Source organism: Lonchura striata, chromosome 15 (assembly GCF_050655825.1).
Source record: "Lonchura striata isolate lonStrDom1 chromosome 15, ASM5065582v1, whole genome shotgun sequence".
Classification (NCBI taxonomy): Eukaryota; Metazoa; Chordata; class Aves; order Passeriformes; family Estrildidae; genus Lonchura; species Lonchura striata.
In genome coordinates this window covers 14,475,166-14,483,059 of record NC_140717.1, presented here as the reverse complement: position 1 = coordinate 14,483,059, position 7,894 = coordinate 14,475,166, and the positions used below count along the sequence as shown (strand labels likewise).

The 7,894-nt window shown below is 50.7% G+C and overlaps 1 long non-coding RNA gene across 1 annotated transcript; it reads right to left on the bottom strand.

Moving 5' to 3' along the window:
- Positions 1-1,190: 1,190 nt before the first annotated feature.
- Positions 1,191-6,266, bottom strand: LOC146766024 (uncharacterized). The gene is made up of 3 exons (XR_014958683.1): positions 6,115-6,266; positions 3,920-4,027; positions 1,191-3,485 (listed from the first exon to the last, which is right to left on the bottom strand). It is a non-coding gene; the product is annotated as an uncharacterized LOC146766024 (long non-coding RNA).
- Positions 6,267-7,894: the final 1,628 nt, after the last annotated feature.

Sequence of the window (7,894 nt, the reverse complement as noted above, 5' to 3'; positions counted from 1 at the left end):
GTGTCAACACCTGAACCGACGTGTGTTACATTTTATTTTGTAAGAGCTGACTTTGGTTGGTGTCTCTGAACTTAGCTGTGCTTAGGGCATCACTTCAGTGACAGGGGCCTCTGTGGAGGAGTAGTTTCCTACACTTAATTTGTGCTGGGAAGGATAAAGAGACATTTCTGCTGCCATTTCTGATGCCATATATATTTATATGTATCTTCTTTCTGTCTTGGAGAAGATAACCAGGAAAATGCCAGCTTCCTTGCAGTCACAGAATTGCATTTTTATTTGCCAAGTAATTTGATTTATTTTTCAGTCATTGACATACTGAGTTTTGTTGGAGGTGGGTGTTCACTGCCTCAGCACCCCAGCCCTGCAGTAACTCGCTGGGAATCTGCTCTGCACAAAGGATACACTGATTATTTTTGAGTAGGGCTTTGCTATTAGTGCTTGTTCAGTCTCCACCTTTAGTGGTCCAAGGTGACAGAACCCCAAAGCCACGAAGGATTTCAGCTGAGCTGTGTGAGGTGTTTTTATTGCCTGCCCTAATGGGAACCTTTGCCAAGCTGAAAGCCTCCATCCTGCAGCCTGGGGTTGTGCTGTGTCCCAAATGTCCCCAGAGCAGCAGGACTTGGAGTGCCTGGCAGTAAAACATCAGCAGTGTTTGGAAAGATTTATACCCCCAAAGATGACAAACAGAAACATGATGGAGTCTGTACTCAGTTCTTTCTTTCTTGGTAAAATAAATGTTAAATAAATTAAACTGACTGCTACTTAGGGATTTTTTTTCCTTTCCCCTTTTAATTTTCTGTTCTGGAGCTTGCCCACAGAGATGCTGGAATGGCTTTCAGCAGCACATCTACATCTATTAAACACACTCCTTGTCACACCATTTTAGGATCCCTCAGACTAGCAGAAGTCATGTTCTAGTGATCCAAACAGCTTTTCTTTGAATCCTGGCACTTAACCTGGTTAATGTCACTGGTAAATCAAACTGGTTTTATTGGTAGTTAAGAGCAGACTCACAATGTTCTCAAAATGCTAATTGTGTTGGGCTTAAAAAAGAGAAGAGGGTTTATAAAAACTATATCAAGATTGGAAAATATCAACTTCATATTTTATGCATATTTTATGCAAAGTATGAAAATAGTTTTCCTTTATCTAAAGAGTTAGTCTGGGGTAAACAGACTAATCTTAGTTTTGTACATCATTTAACATTGACTTTTATTCTCATTTTCCCCAAATATGGAAAAGTGATTATGCCAAGATCTCAGCAATAAATGAAGATGCCCAAACCTCAGAAATTAATTATTCATTTTCACAAAGCAGTAGACTTTGTTCTGTATGTAAGGGAGAAATTTCTTAAGAGAGGTTTTGGTTGGCTCCTTTCCAGCATGTAAATAATACACCTTAAAAATGCCAGCGAGGCAGCTCGGGAGCTGACAGCCTCTTCCTTTGGAAGTCCAGATCTGGCCTGTGTGTGTTCCTTCCACGTTTATGAAGTGGAAGAACTGACTTTGCCTGCTAAATGCACAGTGAATTGCAGGGCATGAAGCAGAGCTCTGTACTCAGAGCGAGTTCAATCCTAAACCAGGGTGCGAGTGACTGAATCCCTCCTGGGTAAGGTCTCCCCTCACGTTCCTTGCAGGGAATACAAACATGGAGCAATGGAATGGTGACGATCTGAGCCTGCACAATTCCCAGTGTCACCTCTCCGTGTGGAATCCTGGCCTTTGGGACGGGGCAGAGCTGCTCTGTGCAGGCAGCCCTTGGGATCGGGACCTTCCTGGCGACAGCTCCTGCCTGCTTTAGGGAGAGCCCCCAGTTGTGCTGCCCCAGCTCAGGCTGAGCCCACGCATCCCCCTGGCCCTCTGCCGGAGCACAGCCCTGCCTTCGTCCCCTCTCTTTGGCAGGAGAAAAGCCCACGGGCTCCTGGAGAGGGGAGGCTCCTGCCGAGGATGCCAGGGCCTGGCCTGGCCCCCGCAGCCGCTCTGGGGCCTCGGGCTCTGCCCTGGCCTCGGGGCTCGGCCGCGGTGTTTGATCGCTGGCGGGGCTCGGCCTGGCACTGCGCTGTTCAAATTCCCGACCGAGCCAGCAGCAGCGCCTGCCAGGGCTGTAAATCCTTCACATCCGGGATTGTCGCTGCCTTTCTGCGCTCACGGAGCACGGGGGCACAGCGAGGCGGCTGCCAGGCTGCAGAACCTGCCGGGGCAGCTGCGTGGGGAGCACCCTCAGCGTGTCCCCTCCAAAAGGTCTGGGGAGCACCCCATGGCCTCCCCTTTTTGCTTTTGTCGGGGGAAGAATGGCTTTTGAGGCAGTGTGCCAGGGCAGGAGGCTGCTGTCACTCTTCAGGTAGATGTTCAGGCAGAGTTTGATCGTTTGGCTCACTGAAAATACTTTGGTTTTAGCATCATCCTGTCCCATTGCCTCCACTGGGAGAGGGGATTTGCACCGCAAGACTCTGCACCCATATTCCCACGGAGCTGGGCACAGAGGCTTCACACCACGGACACCAGCTTGGCAAGAGATGTCAGGGCTCTCCCTTCTGCTCTGAGCAGTGTCCTGGGGCAGGAGCTCAGCAGACGTGTTAGACTCATCCTGGCAAAAGCTGTGTCTGGGCTGTGGGCTGGTGAGGGAAGGAAGTGCTGTGCCCAGCAGCGCCAGCCGAGGGCTGTGTGACACCGGCAGAGACACTCGGACTGTGCTCTCCTGTCACCGTGATTTACCTCCTGCTTTTCCTCCTTCCCCCTTCACCCTGCTCTTCTCTCCCCCGCCAACTCTGAGTTGTTGTGAAGCTCCACATTCCTTTCCTCACAGTCATTTCCATTTTCCAGCCCTGGGCTTTGCTTTCACTCTCTCCTCCACTTCCTTTGCTCAAATGACCAGTAACAAAGCAATTAGGGATGCTCCCGTCAGGCTGCACAGTTGGTGCTACGAGGAGGCTCCGAGGGACAGAGGTGTTTGTGCTTCTGATTGTTTCAGACATTTGACACTGGTCAGGTGATGCTTGCTTTGCACTCAGGAGGTTTTCTGTGGGGCTTAACCCCAGTGTGTCCCTTCAAACTGTGATTTGAACCTGCAGCTCTCCCAGGTGCCACGTGGATGATTATTTCACATGGACAGGGGTGTGTGACACCAGCCTGCCTCCAGGAATCACTCCAGGCGAGCCAACACTCAGCTTTGCTGCTGTGGATTCCGGCGCTGCCAGACGCAGAGCAGGTTCAGGAGCTTTCCCAGACAGGGCTGGGATGAAAGCAAGTCTCAGAACCTCCTCTGCCCCAGCCAAAGGGTGGGGTATTCCCTGCCCCGGGCCCACAGCAGCGCGGGGAGGGAGGCAGAGGAGGCCGTGCCGCAGCCCGGCAGTGCCAGCTCACTCCTTGGCACAGCCTTCAAGGGCTCAGGAGTGGGAGGGAAGCAGGAGTCCAGCCCACAGGGCAAGAAGGGAGAGTCCTTCCAGGCAAACTGAAGGAATCGGGCAGGGTGGAGCACTCATTTGTCTGGAAAGATGATGCAGAGAAGCTCTCTAATGTGGGCATAAAGTGATATTCCATCCCTGCGAGCAACAGCAAGAAAGGAGGAGCCCCTTGGCCCAAGCCCCACCATCAGCCCAGCTGCCTGTGCCCTGTGCCCAGCAGGGCAGGGAGAGTCCTCTCCTCTCCTCTCCTCTCCTCTCCTCTCCTCTCCTCTCCTCTCCTCTCCTCTCCTCTCCTCTCCTCTCCTCTCCTCTCCTCTCCTCTCCTCTCCTCTCCTCTCCTCTCCTCTCCTCTCCTCTCCTCTCCTCTCCTCTCCTCTCCTCTCCTCTCCTCTCCTCTCCTCTCCTCTCCTCTCCTCTCCTCTCCTCTCCTCTCCTCTCCTCTCCTCTCCTCTCCTCTCCTCTCCTCTCCTCTCCTCTCCCCGAGGGGGCTTTGTAGTTTTTTTTGCCAGTACTTACCAAGCAAAACGAAGCGGTTTCATTTCTACTCTAATACTTCTTTGCTGGTTTTCATTGGAATCTGGGCTGGTTTTGATATTGGTGCCTGGTGCTTGTTTGCCTGGCAAACTGCAAAGAGGAAAACTTTCATTAGAGAGATTCCAGGCCTGTGCTTTTGTGGCTGCGGGCTTGGAAACTTCTCATTCCTCCTCCGTGGTCCTCCAGGGAGACCTCCAGCCAGAGCAGGAGCGAGCAGGCTCTCTACTCACGCTGTCTCAGAGGTAAACCCTGAGCACCACCAAGGCCTCTTTATCTTAAACATTCCCAGCCCCTTTGACAGCTTTGCAGGTGCTATTTGCCTTTTCTCTGCTGGTATGCCACACCTCGGAGGCCGAGCGTCCCCCTCGGAGATGGAACGGGCCTGGAGTGGGCTGCTCAGCCCATAGGGCAGCACCCGTGCGGCGATGCGGAGCAGCTGTCTGCCTGGCAGGGCTGCTCCGCTTGGCAGCCAGACAAAGGACTCAGGAGCAGGAGGAAAACAAGGCTGGGAGGGAAAGTCGCTCCAGATAATACGGCATCTGGCCCTGGGAGGAACCATCTCCAAGTGGGGAGCAGGGCTAGACTGGGAAGAAGTTTGTCAGGGAGGATTTAAGGGGGAAAGCCTGGCCGGAATAGGAATCCACCTGAAATTGGGTTTCCACCTGAAATTGTTGCAAGGATTTCCTGGGGCCTGGCTCTGGACACAGCCCTCCTTGCAGGCAGTCTCAGAGGGCTCTTTCCCCTGGAGGGGAGCAATCCAGAGCTTCCAGGGGGATTTTGAGGTGTAAGAAGGCAACAGGGTGGAGCTGGGAACATGTATTTTTATTCAGGATTAGATTGGTTTTGTGCATTTTGGTGAGGATGGGGCAGCAGGCAGCAAATATCAGCCAGAAAAGGCAGATCACAGAGGAGGGACTCCGAGGGCTGACAGCTTTCTCTTGGGAACAAAAAAAGCACGAGGGAAACTTAGTAGCATCAGCAGGAAGCAGTTGTGGGGAACAGAGACAGGAATGGAAGGAGCTGTAGCAAAGCGATAAGAAAGGAACAGCACTGATGCCAAAAAAAGCATAAAATGCACAATTTTCCTTCTGTGCCAGGGTCCCAGACTGCCCCAGGGGCTTGCTGGGTGTCCTGGGGAAGGAAGGGTTCTGCACCAGGAGCTGCTGGCTCATTACAATCCCAGTGAGAAAGGTACTCAGCTCTGCAAAGCATCTTTGAAAATGCTGTTTGTTAAAGCCGACACTCACATGCCTCTATCACGCTTTCCACAGAGGTTAAACCTTGCCTTCACTCAAGACTTAAAAAGCTTAATTTTCAGTCTAGGCCTACCAGAGGCTTTTCATTTTGTGTAGCACCTGATCGGTTTGGAGACTCAAAGATTAAACTGGTGCTCATCAACTTGAAGCTGCATCTGTGGTTATTTTATGTACGAGGCTGGATCATCAGAAATGTGAGGATAAGCATTTGAATATAAACTCCCTCTAGGAAAAGGAACAAACTTCCCACTTCTTTCCCCTTGGTGCTACATGGGGCTCTGTGGTGGATAAAGGACAGTTAGAATATCCCCAAGTCACTCAATTAATTAAGCCTGATAACAATTAATTACATTAAAATTAATGCGCAAATTTAATGTTTTACACATGTCAAAGACATGCCAGGAAAAAAAGAGGGTCTTACTGTGCCATCTTTAATTCTTTTCATTGTTGGTTTAACCCAAGGTGATAAGGAACAAGCCTAGTTTGTGCTCCTCATTTGCAGGTCCCCATGAGTGTTACAGCACGGCTCTGTGATGACTATTTCGTTTTGTTTCCAGATAAAAGGGGACAAACAAGTTTGTTTCACAGCATGGCCCACGGCCCTGTGGCAGAGCTGCCAGCACCTTCCAACATCCCACTTTGCATGTGTATTCCTTACACCCTCGCCCAGGGCCATGGCACCGACCCACAGAGCTTTGGAAAGGGAAAACCTCCTTCAAATCAGTCACAGCGCTGCCTAAGCAGGGGCTGGAGGCAAACTCTGTGGAAATATTGGCTGCTCAGTATTCCCAGTGGTTTGGGAGGAGCAGAGGTGAGGAAGTCAAACCAGGAGAGGGAAAAGAGAAAATACTAAGAGAAGAAAGGGGAGGGGAACAGAGTGAATGTTGCAGATATTACACAACTCAGAAGAGGCAGCTGTACCTGGAAAATACATCATCAGTGCTTCTTGTAGTGACTGAAGAGACAGGCACACATTCCTGTCCATCCTCTCTTGTGGGAAAACAGCAGTTCACACGTTTATTTTTAAGTTGCATTTTAGCGTGCAGCAGGCTTGCAAATGTCACCTGTGTGATAAAATGGCTCTGCTGTGTTTCCTGCTCTGTGACTTGGCCACTTGGTGATGAAGAGCTGCTTTTGCTGTCAGCGAACACCACCGAGCCATCAGGCTGCAGAGCAGGGACCTGCAGCTTGCTGCACACAGCCTGGGAGCTGGAGCTGCCACACTCGAGGCACAGTTTGCATGTGCAGAGCACAACTCCAGCGGTGCAGCCCAGCTTGGGCCATCAAACAAGGTGAAACCGCCCCTCCAAGGGAGCTCGACTCTGTGGTCACCCTGCTGAGCAGCCAGCCCAGGGCCCGAGCACGACAGTGGTTTTGTTCTTGTGGCCACACCTGGTTCAGAACAACTGCAGTGAGCCCTCAGAGCACACGGCAGATGGGAAGAACTTGCAGGTACTTCCTACCCTGCAGTGAGTGCCAAAAAAAAAAAGAGTAAATTAATCTTAAATAGAGTCTGAGGCCAAGCAGTAAGTTTGTCCTTTATCAGGGTCTTGTGTCTTGTGCCACCACTGCTACCTGTGCCCAGAAAACTGCAGAGCAAACATCAGATACCCAGATCTGACACTGCTGGGCTCCTGCTTACAGGTCAAATGATGCTGCCCTGCATGCCTGAGCATCTCAGCAAGCCTGGCCCTCACACCTTGCTCCAAAGATCACAGTGCCTTGTGCTGAAGGAAGAATAATCTTTACAGGACTTTTTCCACATCACCCTGCCTCCCCCTTGGAATATTGTAAATTTTGGAGCTGTCTTTATAAAACCCAAGCAAAACACAGGGGATCTTGTTCTTCACAGTGTTGCTCTGAGCACAGTTTTGTAGAGTTGGTGTAAAGCCGTGAAAAACACGGCAAGCTCGGAGTGTTCCCATTTCTCACTCACTTGGTGTGACTGTAAACAACCACATGATGGAAAATCCCGGAGCGGTGTGCAGGACTTTGCTGGCCTTCCAGGATTCAACAGAAAGGCTGTTATTTACAAATCTGGAAGTGAAGCTTTAGGTTTGCAGAGTTCTCACTCACACGGTGAGGGTTTACCAGTGCAGTCTTTCAGGGCTCTAAGAAGAATTACACAGTTGTAATCACAAGCACCAATGTGAAACTACTGTCACTGAGCGTGTAATTCTGTGCCTGGGGCTCTCAGGACCCCTCTCTAATAGACCAGAGCATGGATCAGTTGTAAGGACAGTCAGTGCCAGTCTGGAATTCGCCAGGATCGCTGGAGTCAAGCACTTGGTCTGGAAATAAAATACAACGGTATTTCATCTGGTACCAGTCAGAATTTTCAGATGTTTCTTTCATGCAGTGCACAGTCAGCAGGGCATGAGCCAGGGGCTCAAAGGCTGCTCCTTTTTTCCCATTCTCCCTGGATTCTCCTTTATGCAGAGGAAATAATCTGATTGCTCTGTGACTGTTTCCGTGTCTCTGTGACGGAGGTGTTACCTGCTTCCCTCTGCAGGGCCGTCCACTCTGGGCCTGAGTCAGTGTCACTGACGAGGAATGTGCCCCTGATTTCCAAAAGGCATGATCAGGCTCTCCGTGTCTGCTGTCACTGGCATTTAGAGCAGTATGAAGCCATGGATAGACATTAAGTAGCACATGAAGCAGCGCATGCAATAAAACTATCAGATCTCAGAGTGGCTGCTGG